The 18,140-nt window shown below is 42.3% G+C and overlaps 1 protein-coding gene and 2 pseudogenes across 7 annotated transcripts in view; 1 reads left to right on the forward strand and 2 right to left on the reverse strand.

The window, feature by feature from the left end:
* Positions 1-461: 461 nt before the first annotated feature.
* On the reverse strand, positions 462-10,294 carry LOC147575625 (uncharacterized; annotated as a pseudogene). Its single transcript, XR_015242567.1, has 3 exons — positions 9,843-10,294; positions 3,419-3,505; positions 462-2,228 (listed from the first exon to the last, which is right to left on the reverse strand). The product of XR_015242567.1 is annotated as an uncharacterized LOC147575625 (transcript).
* Positions 9,859-18,140, forward strand: part of SMAD4 (SMAD family member 4) — a 63,659-nt gene continuing 55,377 nt past the window's right edge. For 4 of the 6 annotated variants that reach the window (XR_015242566.1, XM_086683002.1, XM_086683004.1 and 1 more), the window contains exon 1: positions 9,864-10,271. The gene's annotated coding sequence lies outside the window, so the exon portion shown is untranslated. Of the gene's footprint in view, positions 10,272-10,370; positions 10,642-18,140 lie in introns of those variants that run through there. The other 2 variants (XM_086683005.1, XM_086683003.1) reach the window with 2 other exon arrangements.
* Positions 16,110-16,915, reverse strand: LOC112868172 (small ribosomal subunit protein eS4, X isoform-like; annotated as a pseudogene).

The raw sequence follows: 18,140 nt of genomic DNA on the forward strand, positions 1-18,140 counted from the left end.
TGTACAATTCAGTCTTTTAATATATTCACAATGTAGCACAACCATCAGCACTAATTCCAGAACATTTCCATTACCTCAAAAACAAACCCCGTGTCTTTCAATTCCCCTCCTCTCCTGTCCTGTGACAACCGCTAATCTGCCAATCTACTTTCTGTTTCTATGGATTTGCAAATACACACAATGGAATACTACTGAACAATAAAAAGGAGCTAACTACTGATACACGCAATAACATTTTAGATCTCAAAAACATCATGCTGAGTAAAAACAATCCAGATGCAAAAATTACATGTTGTAAGATTCCATTTATATGGAATTTTCGAAAAACCAAAACCTGAAAAACAGGAAGCAGGCAGCGGCAATGGTTGCCTGGGGCCAGGAATATGGGGGTGGGGATTGACAGCAAAGGGGCAGAAGGGAACATTCTGGAGTGATGGCAGTGTTCTAAACTTGATTGTAGTAATGGTTGCACAATGTATACATTTACCCAAATTCATCCAACTCCCTTAAAAAGTTTGTAAATGTAAGTTGTACCTCAGTAAAACTATAAAACCCAAACATATCTGTCCCCCAGTGGAGTTCAACTCATGAGCATGTCTTCCTTCATAGTCTGGCTCCAAATCTATCTTCCCAGCCTCATCTCTCACCTCTGTGCATTCATTCAACAAACATTCTCTGACACTTCCACACTTGTTATGCAGAAGGCCCTCAAGAGAACCTCTGTCCTCAGGGACAAAGGAACTCACAGTCTGGTCTGGGAGCAGAAAGAAAGGGCACCCAGTCCTGACAAACATCAGGGATCCTAGAGGATCATCAAGTCTTTTTTTTTTTTTTTTTTTGAATATATGTATATATGTGTGTATATATATATGTATATATATGTGTGTGTGTGTATATATATATATATATATATATATATATATATATATATATATATATATTTAGTACCTATCACGGGGCCCAAACTCATGACCCCAAGATCAAGATCAGGAGTCCCATACTCTTCCAACTGAGCCAGCCAGGCACCCTGATTATCGACAGAGTCTTAAAGGAAAGGAAGGGCATACACATTCCAGTCACTCTGAATTTCAAGTTTGAATCTAGTTTCAGTTTAATTTTTTGAATAGGTAATGCATCTACATGGTTGAATAATAAAAGAAGTTTTACAGTGAAAAATTTTCTCCCATCCATTCCTCATCTGTCCAATTCTCACTCTACTCCATACAACCATTATTGTTATAAACATATACTATTTTTCCTCCTTTATGATAGAAAAGATAGCATAATATACACATTGTTTTGGACTTTGCATTGTCATTTGGCAGTAAACCTTTGAGATCTTTCCATACGGGTACAGTGAAAACTTCCACTTAAATTATAGCTATCTAGTCTGCCATTGTATGGATGTGCCATAGTTTATTTATCCAGTCTCCTTTTGGTAAACATTTGAGTTATTTCCAACAGTCTGTTAAGGCCAACAACGCTGTAATATGTACCCTCTTGAACGTGGTGTATTGCGTTTTGCTTTGTTTGTATATGACAAGGATACCTACGGCTATATATTGAATTCCACAAACACACCAATCACTTTCATATCTGTAGCCTGTTTTCTCTGCCCTGAAAGTCTTCACTCAATCCTATTCTACTGGCAAACTCCTATTTTCCCTCAAAGTCCAGCTCAAATGTCACTTTCTTGTGAAGGCTTCTGAACTCTGGCAAGATTAGGTTGCTCCTTCTTTGTTTTTTCACAGCATTCTGTGTCCACCTCATCAGAATTATCTATTAACACTTCACTCTTCCCCCACTAGACTCGGCGCTACTCAAGGGCATGTGCTATAGATTTCTCTCTGAATCCCTTAGTACTTGGTACCTGGTCCGTATTGAATAAAAATGTGCATTGTGTGAATGGTTAGGGCTGACAGAGGGGTGTGTACTGCTCCTGTCCCTTGCTTTCAGCTGCCTCTTGGTCTCTGTTAGTACTTAGAGGACTGCAGCCAGACAAAGGTGGGCTGTGATTTCCCTTCCCCTCCCACGTAATTCCTTCCTGCCTGCCCAACCCCTTTCCCCCACTTCGGATTCTGTCCACAGCTGCCTCTGTCACCCTTGCTGGATCTGGCATGGATAGCAGCTATTGTAGCTTTTTAGTAGATTTAAATAAATAAATAAAATGGAGCATTGGCTCTACCCATCTTCGCTCTTCTTCATCAAGTCTTTGGCCTCCTATAGAGCTGAAAGAACAAATCACTTGATAGTCAAATGTACACCAGTCACTCACAAACATAATGTTCTACACTTTAAGCCAAAGGAGATGACAGTTTACTGTAGTGCTTTTAGGGATGAGGGAAATAGTGCTTTGCAGTGTTTAGGTTAATCAATGTTAAATGATTTTCAAGGGCAACTTAGATTATTTTTTAAAACATTGGGTTAACTCCCATTATGCTCCTAAAATAACCCACTGGTTCTACATCTTTTTTAATGTATGAGCTCCTTTCATTTTATCAGTACCCTTTATTACTATTCACTAGACCTGGCATAAAACAATTATAATTTATCACTTGCCTAGCTAATGAAAACAAATAAACAGAACCAAAACAGGCTGAAAAAAAATTGGGTTAACTCTAAAATGTCATGATGCCTAACTCATGCCTTGAGCTGTCAATTGCTACATCATTTCCACATTTCCATTAAGCATCTTTTTTTTTTTTAATGTTTATTTATTTATTTATTTTTTGAGAGACAGAGAAACAGAGCATGAGCGGGAGAGGGGCAGAGAGTGGGGAAGACACAGAATCTGAAGCAGGCTCCAGGCTCTGAACTGTCAGCACAAGCCCGACATGGGGCTTGAACTCATGAACTGCAAGATTATGACCTGAGCCAAAGTCAGACGCTTCACTGACTGAGCCACCCAGAAGCATCCAACTCTTGATCTCAGCTCAGTCATAATCTCACAGTTTGTGGGTTCAAGGCCCGCATTGGGCTCCCTGCTGACAGTGAATAGTTTTTTTTTTAAGTTTTATTTATTTATTTTGAAAGAGAGAGTGTGATCAGGGGAGGGGCAGAGAGAGAGAGAGAGGGAGAGAGAATCCCAAGCAGGCTCCACACTATTAGCACAGAGCCCTATGGGGGGCTTGAACCCACGAACTCTGAAATCATGACCTAAGTGGAGATCAAGAGCCGGATGCTTAAATGACTGAGCCACCCAGGCACTCCCACATGAAAAATTATTCTATTTCTTCCTCAGTGGGCGGTGCTGGAAGTGGGATGGCTAGGTCTTCAACTCTGGGATGAAAAGGTAAAAGCTCTATGTTCTCCTTACCCTGGGGAAACTCTGTTTCACAGGAGGTGAGCCTCAGAGAAAACAAAAGGGAACAAGAGCCCAGGGCAGAGATGGATGGAAGAACTGAGTGAGATGTTTCACCTGAAGAAGTCTCCGGAAAGGTGGTGGCTTAGGTCCCCTGGAGTGCCTTGGCACTGTGGTCTTCAAAATTTCTTGCTTGCATGCCTCCTGAGAGAAATTTGAGAAACGATGGTTCTTCTTGTACCTTTAAAGGTCATATCTAAAACATTTCATCTTAAGTTTAAATAATGGCAAAGTTTGTTATTTCTGGCATATTATAAGTATTGGCATTTTAAAATAAGATTGTTACATCATTCTGTAAGTGTATCCAAGGGAATCTAAATATCATAATGCATCTATGATCTATTTAAAAAAATACATGAACAAGCTTTTCTTAAAAAGAAATTCTGTATCACTCTTTTTCTCCTTATCTTGTACTTCCATTCTACTTGCTCCTGAACATTTTAATATAAGATTTTAGTCTGGAAAGTCTTTTATTGATCAGCCTATCATATTTCCCTAAAAATTAAAAAAAAATCTTTGAGTCTCTAAGTTTAAAACATTCATCTTGCTTGTATTATTAATACAATTTTGAATACCTAATTGGTATAAACAACATAAAATGTTATAAATTTTGATGAACTACTGAAATTAAAATGCAGAATATTTTTGCTGGAATAAGACATGGTTAGAAGCATGAAACACTGTATTCATTTACCCAAACGAATTTATCAAGAGCCTCCTATGTGTCAATAGCAACTCTAGTCACTTGGGATATATTAGTAAACACTATGTATAAATCCCTGCCCTTGTGGAGCTTACATTCTAGTGGGGGGTAGGAGACAATAAGCAATAAGCATAAATATAAGTAAATAACACAGTAAATGAGAAAAGCTATGAGGAAGATAGATCAGGGTAAGGGGAATCTGGGGTGTAGGGTAGGGTTCAAAATGAGTTATGGTTTTAAAAAGGTTAGGGTGGGCCTCATTGAGAAGATGACATATGACTCAAGAGGGTTAGGGAGTTAGCACTGCAGGTATCTGGGGGAGATGTGTCCCAGGCAGAGGGAAGAGCCAACACAAATGCCCTAATTTGAGAATATGGCTCATATCTTCTAGGGTCAATAAAGAAAGTTAGTAAGGCTGCAGCAGATTCATCCAAGGGAACAACAAGAGATGAGATTAGAAAAATAATGATTGGGGTAGGATGTTGGTGAAAATCTTGTGGAACCCTGTAGACTACGGTAAGGACAGTCTTTTACTCTGAGTGAAATGAGGAGCCATTGTGGAGATTTAAGCAGAGGAGTGACATCATTATGTTTTCGGAGGATCACTCTGGTTATTACGTTGAGAACAGACTCTAAGGGGCAAGATGGAAAGCAGGGAGAGCTTTTTTTTTTTTTCTTCAATATATGAAATTTATTGTCAAATTGGTTTCCATACAACACCCAGTGCTCATCCCAAAAGGTGCCCTCCTCAATACCCATCACCCACCCTCCCCACCCTCCCACCCCCCATCAACCCTCAGTTTGTTCTCAGTTTTTAACAGTCTCTTATGCTTTGGCTCTCTCCCACTCTAACCTCTTTTTTTTTTTTTCCTTCCCCTCCCCCATGGGTTTCTGTTAAGTTTCTCCGGATCCACATAAGAGTGAAACCATATGGTATCTGTCTTTTTCTGTATGGCTTATTTCACTTAGCATCACACTCTCCAGTTCCATCTACGTTGCTACAAAAGGCCATATTTCATTCTTTCTCATTGCCACGTAGTATTCCATTGTGTATATAAACCACAATTTCTTTATCCATTCATCAGTTGATGGACATTTAGGCTCTTTCCACAATTTGGCTATTGTTGAGAGTGCAAGCAGGGAGAGCTTTTAGAAGACTAATCCAAACATGAGATGGTGGTGGCTCAGACCAGGGAGGAAGCAGTAGAGATGGTAAGGGATGCTCTGAATCTGGACTTGACACTGGACATAAAAGAAAGAGGGAAGGCAGCATGCTTCCAGGGCTTTTGATCTGAGCAATTTGAAGGATGGACTTGTCGTCAATGAGAGAGGAAAGCTGGTGAGTTGAACAGGTTTAAGAGAGAATATTTTTTCAGTTTGTGGCATAAGTTTGAGATGTACAGCAGATTGCTGGATATCAGAATCTGGAGTTTAGATGAGAGGTCTGGGCTGAATCTATAAATTTGGAAATGTCATCATATATGATGATATCATGTATCTCTGATGTTGTTGAAAGGAGATTTAATGAGATCACCAATGAAATAAGTATAGATGGAAAGGAGAAGTAATCCAAGGAATGAGCCCTACGTCATTGCAAGGTTGTCTGGGAAAAGAGAATCAACAAAGAAGAAATAAGACAGGGAAAGAGGGATCAGTGATGAAGGAGGAAAATTGGTGGATGTGGTTAAAAAAAAAAGGTGAATCAAGTGATTAGCTATGTCAGCTGTTACAGACAGGTCAATTAAAATGAAAATTGTGAATAGATCAATGGACTTAGGCAATATGAAGTTCATTGTTGACCTTGACTAGAATAGTTTTGATAGAGTAGTAAGGATGAAAGCATGAATGGAACTGGTTTAAGTGGGAGACCTGCTCACTTGGATACTTCAAATATGCCACATATGTAACCTTACATGCACTGGTGTGATTCTATTACATATGCATGTAATATTATCACAGGCATTATATTTGGCATGTTTTTTAACTTTATATAAATTGTATCATATGGCATGAATTCTGCTGCTACAGGGTGGCAGGAGAACCAGAAACAGAAAGCATGGAAAACTCTTGAAATTTTGTTGGAATTGAAGTACAGACACGAGGCAGTAGCGGACACTAGAAGTGGGTCAAAGAGGCTTTGTATGATTGGAGAAGTAGCAGCTGCTTGTCAGCTGGATGGGAATGACCCGGTATAGAGGGAAACACTGATAATTAGAAGGGGGCAGATAATTGCTGGAGTCATGGTGATGATCTTGATTAGTCAAGCCAAGATTGGTATTTGTTGCCTTAGCAGAGGGACTGGCTTTAGCTAGGAGCATGGAAAATTCAACTACGTAATGGAGGGAAGGTGGAGAAGAGGTTATAGATGTTGGTATGAGGGTATGGGTAGATGGGATCGTGGGATTGTGTGGAGATTTTCGTCTCATTGCTTCAATTTCCTCAACGAAACAGGAAGCAAAGTTACTGAGAATACGGATGAAAGGGAAGGAGGTGTAGGTTAGAGGACAGAGAGCTATGACATCCAGAAGAATGGAGGAGTGAAGTGGGAGTCTGGGGCAGCACGGAGGGCACACTGGAGGTTGAGTGATGACTTTAAAGTGAAACTAAGCAGTGTCATTGTGTTTTTCTCTAGCCACATTCAGATGCGTGAGGGCTGGTGTGGGGTAGGTGGGAGCTGGCTTGATCAGGATGGTGGTTTTGCCTAGCAAGCACAACAAAGGGGGATGAGAGTGTGCCAGGGTGGAGAATGTGTGCAAGGGAGTGATTGTAATGATTGGCCAGATATTTAACCTGGGTAAGGATGGGAGAGAGCAGATACGTACTTTCAACAATTGCTGCAAGGAGATTGGTAAATGAGATCGTGTTCAGAGTATATTTGAAATTGTGATCATGATGAGTTGCAAAGTTTGATAATGCTCCTATGATTATGCCCATGGGAGTGAGTGGCAGACTTAGGGTAGGACAGGATCCTTGGAAGAGAAGTCAAAGAACTGAGAGGTCAGGATATTGGGAAGATCATCCACATGTACATTATAAGCACCTAGGATTAAGAAGGAAGAGGGGCGCCTGGGTGGCTCAGTCGGTTAAGCAGCCGACTTCACCTCAGGTAATGATCTTGCACTCCGTGAGTTCGAGCCCCGCGTCGGGCTCTGTGCTGACAGCTCAGAGCCTGGAGCCTGTTTCAGATTCTGTGTCTCCCTCTCTCTGACCCTCCCCCGTTCATGCTCTGTCTCTCTCTGTCTCAAAAATAAATAAATGTTAAAAAAAAAAAAAAAAGACAGAAGTGGTATTGGAGTGACTGACAGAGCAAATGGTGACAAAATGAAGGGGAATGAGAGCAACGATGAGGGGTACTGGATAGGAAGATTTAAAGCTGCAGGTTAGTAGGAAGAGAGGGGGATGGTCTGTTGAGGAGCAGGGAGGACACCTACCCGGCTTCCAGGCACAGTCTAAGAGACTTAGGATTGAAAACACAGTTACCACTACTTTCAAAGGGGGAAGGGAAAGCACTGTCCCAGGGGAAAGTCAGGTTTCCCTTAAGCAAGAAAGTGAAGAGAACTTGAAGACAAATTCTGAGGAGGTTGGGGTTATAGGATTATTATTTGCATAAATAAATAGATGGTGTAGTGGATTCTAATATGGCCCCACATGATCCCTGCCTTCCTATGTGGTCTCCTTCTTTTGAGTAAGGGCAGGGCTTGTGAGTTGCTTCTGGCCAATAGAGTATGGCAGAGGCACCTGGGTGGCTCAGTCGGTTAAGCCTCTGAGTTCAGCTCAGGTCATGATCTCTATATTCTTGAGTTCAAGCCCCGTGTCGGGCTCTGTGCTGACAGCTCAGAGCCTGGAGCCTGCTTCAGATTCTGTGTCTCCCTCTCTCTCTGCCCCTTGCCTGCTCTCACTGTCTCTCTCTCTCAAAAATAAATAAGCATTAAAAAAATAGAGTATAGCAAAGGTGACAGGATATATGCAATTATGCATACGTGATTGTTACATACGTCTGTTACCAGTGTCTTGCACTGAGAATCTCCCCCTTGCTGTCTTTGAAGAAGCAAGCTGCTATATTGACAAAAAACTGAAGGGACCTCCAGCTGACAGTGAGCAAGGGACTAAGGCCTTCAGTCCTGTGCAGCCTGCAGGGAACTGAATGCTGCCAGCGACAGTTTGGAAGTGCATCCTTTCCCATCCAACCTTCATTTGGGATCTTACAGAGGACCCAGCTAAGCCATGCCTAAACTCCTGACCCATGGAAACTGTGAACTAATAAATGTGTGTTGTTTTAAGCTGCTAAATTTGTGGTTATATTGTCATACAGTGATAAATAACAAATACAAATAGCAAAGGAAGAGGTTTAGTTATACCAATGTTACTTTTTAACTCCTTCTGAGGTATAGTGCCTAGGAATCACATATTGATCTTTTACCAAATCACCGAGTTAGAGCTTCCTTCAATTTTGTTGGCAGCAAGAATTGGAAACCACCTGACTTGCAAAAGAATTTATAACCCATTCATTTGGGCCATTCACTTCCACATCACAGACACCCATTTCTGAATTGTCCCTTTGAATTGCCCTGGAGGTTTTTACATCTTGAGCTGATGCACCTTAAGTAACGGGTGAGAGTTTTACTTTTTTTCTGTCAGGTGGGAGAAGGACGGTTTTGAAAGGGGACACTCTGTCCTCAGGTGATTTCTCAAGCTGAGCAATTTTTATTATATAGTACATATAGCAGTGGAAGATGTGTAAATGAATTCGCTTAAAACTAGTCTTGGAAAGTCTTCCTGCACCCTAGGAGTAGGGAACACCAGTGAACATGACAGTTGTAGAGGCTTTCTGGTAGAAGAGGTAAGAGCCCAGGACATGATGGCGGGTAGGACAGCATGGGGATAGGAGGTAGGACACTGTGTGAAAGGTAGGAGGGCAACGAGACTTAAGAAATGACTTTAGAACTTCCCAATAATTAGTTTCCGTGGGACCCCCAATGGAGGTATTTCCTAGGTGGTAGAAAAGTAAAATAAAAATTAAAAAAATATATAATTAGTATGTGTTTTCCGAAACTTTTAAAATATAAAATAAACGCCTGTTATCTTGGAAAGCTTTCAAATAAGTATTAATTCAAAAGCAGAGTTTATGCCTTTCTCTACCCAACAGGTAACCTAGTTAACAGGTGTGTTGTAGGTCCTGGAAGGTCCCTTCCAACTCTGAGGTTTCACCTAGATTCTTCCGCTCACTTTTCATAACACCTGGCCAGACTCTCAAATGTGTGATTCCTTGACTCTCCTGTGCATCTCTTCAGCCCAAAAAGGGATTTGGCAAGTTTAAACACCTTTGGATCTAGTAATCCAGGGCTGGTGGAAAGGGAAAGAAGGTGCGGTCATCGCCTGTTTCTTCCCAACGTAAACCGCTACAACCATCTTCTCCCCGGAGCTGGCTGTCCAACCCTAATTTTTGTGGCCACAGGTCCTCAAAAAACAAGGCCCGGCTCATCGCTGTTTACAAACACTTACTGGACGCCCACTCTACTCCGAGCTCTCCAGCGCTGCTTGCGTACTTTTCTGTAAAGGGATGCCAATTTCCCTGATGAACACACTGCAAGCAGCCTCTCTGGGGCAGCGCCCTCCTCCAGGCCCGGAGCCCAGACCGGCACTCCGGGCAGCTTGCCGACTGGTGCCGCCTCGTGAGCGCCTGCGCAGAGCGACCCTCCCGTCACTCCGGGCGGGAGGCGGGGGCAGCAGGGAGAAAGGAAAGCTGCAGGGGGAAAAAGGGCCAAACCCTGAAATTACCCGGATGTGGTCTCCGTGCGCGCATGCTCAGTGTCCTTTCGACAAGTTGGCAGCAACAACACGGCCCTGGTCGTCGTCGCCGCTGCGGTAACGGAGCGGCTCGGGTGGCGGAGCCCGCGTTCGCGCCCGCCCGCTCTCCTCGGGAGGCCCTTCCCGCCCTCCCCGCGACTCCACGGCCGCCCAGGGGGCGGGAGCGGGTGAGGGGAGCCGGGCGCCCCGTGAGAGAGGCCCCCGGTCGCGGGGCGGCCCGGGAGCTCTAGGCGGCCCGCGCGGGCAGCGGCGCGGCGCCGAGGAGGGGCGGCCTGGCTCGGACGCGGCGGGGCCGGGGCCGAGGAGCGCTCCGGGCCGCCAGGGGAGCGAAGGGCTCGGCGCTCCCGCGGACGAGTCGCGGCGGGAGAGTGGACACTCCTCGCCATCGCCCGAGCCCAGGTAACGCGCCATGTCCCCTCCCCTTCCCCCGGCCGGGCCCGCGCACCCCGCCCGCGGCTTCCCCGCCCCGGGGCGGGCTCCCGGCAGCGGCCGGGAGCAAGCAGGAGGCCGGCGGGTGCGCCGGGAGAGCGAGCGCGGCCCCCTGACGGGCCGGGCCGGCGGCCCCTGCGCAGGGGCCGCGGGGCCTCGCGTCACTCGGGCTACGGGCTGCGTCCTGCGGCCCCGAACTCCCCTTGCGGTTTGTGGCAGAATCAAGTTAAACTCGGACCGGGACTCCTGCTGCGGCCGCCGCTTCTCTTTGTTGTTCTTGAGTAGTTTCGCTGTCCGCCCCAGCCGAGTGCGCTGGGTTGGCCGGAGCGTGTCGCCTCAGGTATAAATGAAAGTTGTAAATGGCTTGTCTTCATTTCTTTTCTTAAGCAAATTTTTGTTTTCTCTTTGTCCTTCACTTTCCCTTCCTGGTTGTGTCATTCCAGTTTATGTGTCTGGCTTTGATTTGTTTACTTACTTTTTGAGTATTGTGGGTGATGGCGGTATGCGGGAAACATTCTCGGCACCTAACTGACCACCCCCACCTTCCACTCCTCTAACAAAAAATAAAGGACGTAGTTTATTTTATTGCTAGGATTACGTGTACTGAGCGTGAAATTGGTATACGATGTAGGGCGGTGGCTCCATCACAGCCCCAAACTGCTGTTATAATCTCTCCGGCAAGATTTTCAAAGAAATGGGTGTGTTTGGTTAACTGGAAAGATTTCTTTGAGGGTGCAGAGAGGTTTTTAAAACTCTGTTGATGATTGATAGCTATCCCCCCCCCCCGAAAATACTGGTAAAAATTTTAATGAATATATCTTTAATTAATTTGTTTTGAATTTGGTTTCCTCATGCCTTTCGTTTTTGCACTCTAGTTTAAGGTGAAACCGCTCGTTTTTCCGGAATTACAAATATAAGATGATGTGGAATCATTTTAATTAGTCTGAGTTGATTTTCTAAAGGCATGTAATCTTGGCTAATTTTGTTAACAACCTTTGACTTTTGCCAGACTTACATCTTTTTAGCATCAATAGCAGTTTAATAATGTGGGTTTTAAAAAGTAGGTTCAGTATTTTTTGTTGGAAGAAACTATGTAGTCTTATAGAAAATAAAGAAATGCATACTTTCATAAAGTAATTAGATTTAGAATATTGCAGTGGAATAAATTTTATTGTGGATTTCATTAACTGCCTTTGCCTTGTTGCACTGAGACTGTATTTCAGTTGAAATATAGCATAGGAAGTTCCAATGTGTAACTTCTTTTTCTGCTAAGGACTTATTTCTTATTTTCTCTTTTGGAAAGTTCTGATATGCTTAGTACATGACATTTCAAGTTGTAAATGATTGATATCATTAACGTTTTAAAATATGATATCCTGTTAATGCTTCCTAAGTTCATTTTTTTATGATTTTGTTTTCTTAAATGGGTTTGTTACTGAACAAAGTAATACAGGTAGGCTAAGCATTTAAGATTTGCAGAATCTTTAGATATAAAGGTGCTAATGAATTATGTAAGTTTCAGTTGTTGGAATTAAAACTAAAAGCCTTTCTAGAGAAAATTGATACGTTTTGTGAGTCTATTAATAGAAGTGGCTTTTTCTTTGCTTTCCAGGTTTTTGGGGTGAGGTTGCTTTAAAGAGGTATTACACCTTAATTTTTTGATTTTCGAGGTGGGAGTACCTAATAGGAATTTCTCTGTATAGCTAAGTGCCTTCATTGTAAATCTTGAGCTTAGAAAAAAACTGCAAATCAATTTCAGATTTAATGAAAATTTGGGCTGAGAAGGTGAATTTGAAATTTTTGTATACATTTTATATGGATCTTTGGCCTTTTCTGATGGCTTTGTTGTTTGAAACAATTCTGCTTATACTATGAAGCAGCAATTCTTATTTCAAAAACCTATGCTTCACTTTTTAAAGCTACATTTTAGTTGAGCTATTTCTTTATTTGTATGTGAATTATTTTTTTCTGCATTCCTCTTTAGATCCGCCCCCCAACCCCCCAAATTAAGAGCAAGTATTAAACTAATTTATGCTGCCCAGTCACACACCGCCTCTCTGGCTTGGAAGCTGTTTTTTCTGATTGAGCTGGTGTTATAGTAACATCATTAGCCACTATTCTAATTGAGCTGTGAATTGCTGAGGCCCCTACTAGGGCAGTTAACCCCACAGGATCTGCCTCGTTCATTACATTTAAAATACATATTTAGTCTTGTCTAAGATTTTACCTACTTTGGTGAGAACATATATTATTATTTTTTTATGTTTAAACTTACTTCAGTTCTATTTTGGCCTCCTCTAGCTCATGCCTAACTTTTTTTTCATTTTTCATTCAGTGATTTTAAGGGTGAATGGTTCTTTAAACATCTTATGTTGGCATTTCAGTGCTCCTTGTACATGTTTTGATTTCCTTTTTTTCTAGAAGATTGTGTAGTTAGGCAGGAATTTTTGTTTTTCTTAAGTGATGATTAAAGATGACTGTGGGGGCACCTAGGTAGCTCAGTTGGTTAAGCTTCTGACTTCGGCTCAGGTCTCGATCTCACAGTTCATGAGTTTGAGCCCTGCGTCGGTCTCTGTGCTGTCAGCTCTGAGCCTGGAGCACGCTTTGGATTCTGTGCCTCCCTCTCTTTCTGCCCCTTCCCTGCTCGCGCTCTCTTTCTCTCTCAAAAATGAATAAACATTTAAAAAAATAAACATGACTCTGAGGTGATGTTTAATCATGTGTAAAACTAATATGACTAAGTTTCATTGATTTCATTATTTTCTACACTCAATGAAAGTTAAAGGACTTAGATCAGCATAACACAGAATTTAATTTTGTTAAATTATCAAATTTAGGGCTTTTTACTCAACAGTTGATGAAGATTCAGTTGCTTTAAAAAGAGAAACAGTTGGGGCGCCTGGGTGGCGCAGTCGGTTAAGCGTCCGACTTCAGCCAGGTCACGATCTCGCGGTCCGGGAGTTCGAGCCCCGCGTCAGGCTCTGGGCTGATGGCTCAGAGCCTGGAGCCTGTTTCCAATTCTGTGTCTCCCTCTCTCTCTGCCCCTCCCCCGTTCATGCTCTGTCTCTCTCTGTCCCAAAAATGAATAAACGTTGAAAAAAAAAATTAAAAAAAAAAAAAAGAAACAGTTGACAAATATGTCTAGATATTCATTTGAATAACTTTCAGTATGATACTGTTTGCATCATAACATAACAAAACATATGCTTGATAATGAGTCAGATTTAGTATTTTTGGATTTTTTGTTTCATTTTTAAAATGTGTAATTTTGGTGATGGAAAATGTGGCCGAATTCCAGTTTCTCAGGAACAAGGTATTTTAGGTTGTGTCACCTTGACACTATTATGTGATATGTTTGGCATCCAGGAAAATTTGTTTTAACCATGAAAGTGGATAGAAACTAGGGTGGTACTTATGTAAAACTAAGATGTTGGGTGGTCAGAATCTTATAATTTAAGTCTTGATTGTTTGCTACTGCAAATGATACAGGTCAGATAGCTAGCTACAAGAGACCGATTATAAAGAGTATCTGTTGGGGTACCTGGGTGCCTCAGTCAGTTGAGCATCCGACTCTTGATTTTGGCTCAGGTCATGGTCCCAGGGTGGTGGGATCAAACCCCATCTCTGGCTCCATGCTGAGCGTGGAGCCTACTTGAGATTCTCTCCCTCCCCCTCTCTCCCTCTCCCCCTCTCTCCCTCTCCCCCTCTACCCTCTCCCAGGCTTCTGTTCTCTCTCTCTCAAAAAAAGTGTCTATTATAACATCTTAATTTAAAATTGGTGATAATTGGGGGTGCCTGTGTGGTTCAGTAGGTTAAGTTCCCGACTTTGGCTCAGGTCATGATCTCACGGTCCGTGAGTTTGAGCCCCACGTCAGGCCCTGTGCTGATAGCTTGGAGCCTGGTACTGCTTCCGATTCTGTGTCTCCTTCACTCTCTTCCCCTCCCCTGCTCACACTCTGTCTCTCTTTCTCTCTCTCAAAAATAAACATTAAAAAAAAATTTTTTTTTAAGTTGGTGATAATTGTAAATACGTTTAGGCTCAAAGACTGTGTTAAATGAAAATTGCATTTTAGAAAACTTGTAACTGTATGGGATCCATCTTTTTATTGCTTTTTTACGCCCAAGGTTTAGGACAGTGGTTCTCAACTTTGGCTGCATTTTGAAATCTTTTGGGGAGCTTTACAAAATACTGGTGGCTGGATCCTACCTCCAGAAATTGTGATTCATTTGGCCTGGGGTGCAGCAAGATCAGAGTTGGAGGTGGTTTAGCTGTTAGAGTCCTCTAACTTAATTTTTTTTAAATGTTTTTAATTTATTTTTTGAGACAGAGTGCCAGTGAGGGAGGGGTAGAGAGAGGGGAACAGAGGATCTGAAGTGGGCTCTGTGCTTGATAGGCTGACTGCAGCAAGCCTGATGTGGGCCTCGAACTCATGAACTGTGAGAGATCACAACCTGAGCTGAAGTCAGATGCTCAACCCACTGAGCCACCCAGACACTCCATCTAACTTTATTTTTTGAACTGTTTCAACTTGTGTTGGCTTTACATTCTTTAATACAATGAGGTGTCTGTGTACTATGTAATCATCTCACATCTAATTTAATGGGTCTCTTGAAGGTATTGCCCCATTCGTTTTGCTTCAGTGTTTGTCTCTTCATTTGTCGCTCTCTCCCCTTTTCTCCTCTTTGTTTTTCAATTCATTTGAAGTGTCTGGTAGCAAGTTTTAGGTACTTGTATTTCCCATGATAAGAAGTTGGTATAGCATCACTATTCTGAATAGGGAGTTGATCTCCCCGCCCCCCCACCCCCCCGGCCGGCCAAGTACTCTAAAATACTTACTTGGGCTCCTTTTAGAGATTTAGGATTTTGTGTAGGTGCCAAAATTACCATCTAAACTCCCAATGGAATTTGTTCTTCAAGGGGGGGAAGGTTAATCTGCTTGGAAGCCATAACATTTTCTAGGCACCAGTTAACTAGTCACTTCACTGGTTCTGAGAGGCAAGCTGCACCTTTTTGCTGTCAGGAGTTAACTTAAACACTGGGAGACAGTTGTTCAGCAGGCCCCACCAGTTAGCATTTTTTTATATCATCCAAGGAGGGCATGTCCAGTTCATTTACATCACCGGGAGTAGTTCCCAAGTGCTAGTTGAAGAGTGGTTGCATCTCCATCTCTGGAAGAGCTTTATTTCTCTCTTCCCATGCTCCATCCCAACACACACACAGATTCAGAATGGGAATTGAGTGGAGGAGGCATGGGAATCTGTATTATATATTTAAAAAAAAATAGCTCTTGATTTTATAGGCTTTGGATATTTTAGTATGCTTATCCTTATTGCTTTAATATGGTACCAGCTTTATTTTGCAGTCATTGATGCACCGGAGTAATTTACTTAAAATCTGTCAAATCCCAATTTGCATGTTTAGAATGCATATCATTTATGTTTGTTTTTTTTAAAAGGACTGCTACTGAATATTTGTGTTTTTTTGTAGTAAGGGATGATTTCTATATTTTAATATTGATGAATTCAATCTTTTTCTTTTTTTTTAATTTTTTTTCAACAATATTGATGAATTCAATCTTTTTCTTTTTTTTTAATTTTTTTTCAACATTTTTATTTATTTTTGGGACAGAGAGAGACAGAGCATGAACGGGGGAGGGGCAGAGAGAGAGGGAGACACAGAATCGGAAACAGGCTCCAGGCTCTGAGCCATCAGCCCAGAGCCTGACGTGGGGCTCGAACTCACGGACCGCGAGATCGTGACCTGGCTGAAGTTGGACGCTTAACCGACTGCGCCACCCAGGCGCCCCGAATTCAATCTTTTTCAAGTCAAAATGTATTTCTGGTTTTTTTTTCATGCTATATGATCTTTAAGTATAAAGACTTCCAATCACATCACCTGCGGACCATTTTACCCACTGCTCTTTTGGCCCCCAGTCTCTTGTCTCTCTCTTCAGCAATGGTGAGGTGGATACCCTTTCCATGGGGAAGAGAAATCCATGTTTTGTTGCCTTTGTGATTAACAAAAATGTTGGAGAGCTGGGTGGCAAAGCTGTTGCCATTGGCATCTTTCACGTGACCCAGTTCTTCCCAGGTTAGAACCTTCAGTCACCATACACAGATTACCGGTATCAAACTTGATGAAATCAGTAATCTTTCTAGTCTCCAACATTCTGAATGGTGTCATTCACCTTGATTGAGGGGATCAGGATAGCAGATGGTGAGAGCATCATGGGTCACCAGATGAGGCATTCCTTTTATCCCCATAAAGATCGTTCTCATTTTGCACAACTTATACTTGGCCTCCTTAGGTGAAATCTGATGAACAGCAAAGTGACCCTTGGTGTCATAAATGAGACAGAAATTCTCCCCAGTTTTGTCAATGCTGATGACATCCGTAAAACCAGCAGGGTAGGTTGTATCAGTGTGGACCTTGTCATCAATCTTAATAAAACACTACATACAGATCTTCTTTACTTCACGTCCTGTTAAGGCATACCTAGTTTGATCTTTAGGGAAATAATGAGAAGGAGATGATCTCTCAGTTTATGGGGACTGGTAGATGGATGAGGGGCAAACATACCAATCAGTTAATCCAGCATCCTGTGCTCTGGAGCTGCTACATGCTTCAGAGGCTTCTTGGGACCACAAGCATGGCCACAATAGGCATGAAAAGAGCAAAATATATTTCTAAATGTAAAACTTTATGAAGGATATTTATCAATGGTATTCATTAGTGAATTCTAGAGCATATCAACAGATGCTAATCATTGTAACAATTCAGTAATTTGGTGAAAGGATGGCCGGAAGTAGTACTTAATGTGGTAAGATAAACCAGGTATCATTGTACACAAACACACTAGGTACATCTCTGTCATAGATATGTCCCACTAAATTAGTTGAAGAATTTCGTGTGTATACATGTTGAAATTAAGCAGCGAGTTTTAAAGAAAAATGATGTAACTTTTGTGCAGTTAGTCTTTTTTAAAAGTTTCTTAAATGTTTATTTTTTAGAGAGCGCGAACAGGGGAGGGGCACAGAGAGAGGGAGACATAGAATCTGAAGCAGGCTCCAAGCTATCAGCACAGAGCCTGACGTGGGGCTCCAACTCACAAACCGTGAGATCATGACCTGAGCCAAAGTCAGGCACTTAACTGACCGAGCCACCCTGGTGCCCTGTGCAGTTAGTCTTTTTTATCAGTTGCATATATCCATGATACTGCAATTTGTTTCACTGTCTTTTTGCTAATTTGTAAAGTGAAGTATGTAGACTAGCATAGGCTAGATCAGTGCTTTCTGAAACTGACAGCACCTCAAACTCTTAGAGTGCTTTTTAAAGGTAGGGCCCCATTCCTGGTACATAGTTAGTAGGACTGGGCTAACCTGCAGGGGATTCTGAAACACCTCTTTTGAAAGAATAAGCTACATGAGTTGATAGTTTCCTTTGTGTCAAAGGTTTTAGGAATTGTATTTTTCAGTTATCAGTTATTAAAATTCAGTTTTTAGAACAGTGTTTCCCAAGGCACCTGGGTGACTCAAGTCAGTTGAGCATCCAACTCTTGGTTTCGGCTCAGGTCATGATCTCATGGTTTGTGAGATCGAGCCCCACATTGGGCTCTGGGCTGATGGCGTGGAGCCTGCTTGGGGTTCTCTCTCTGTCCTCCCCCACTTGCTCTCTCTCTCAAAATAAATAAACATTAAAAAAAATTAAAAATTGTGTTTCTCAAAGTGTAGTCCACAAAATCCTGGGGTCCCCGTGGCCTTTTTCTTTTAGGGGGCTCATGAAGTCATTATTTTTAATATTTAATTTTGAGAGAGAGAGAGAGAGAGAGAGAGAGAGAG

This window comes from Puma concolor, chromosome D3 (assembly GCF_028749965.1).
Source record: "Puma concolor isolate L17-30 chromosome D3, mPumCon1.1.hap2, whole genome shotgun sequence".
Classification (NCBI taxonomy): Eukaryota; Metazoa; Chordata; class Mammalia; order Carnivora; family Felidae; genus Puma; species Puma concolor.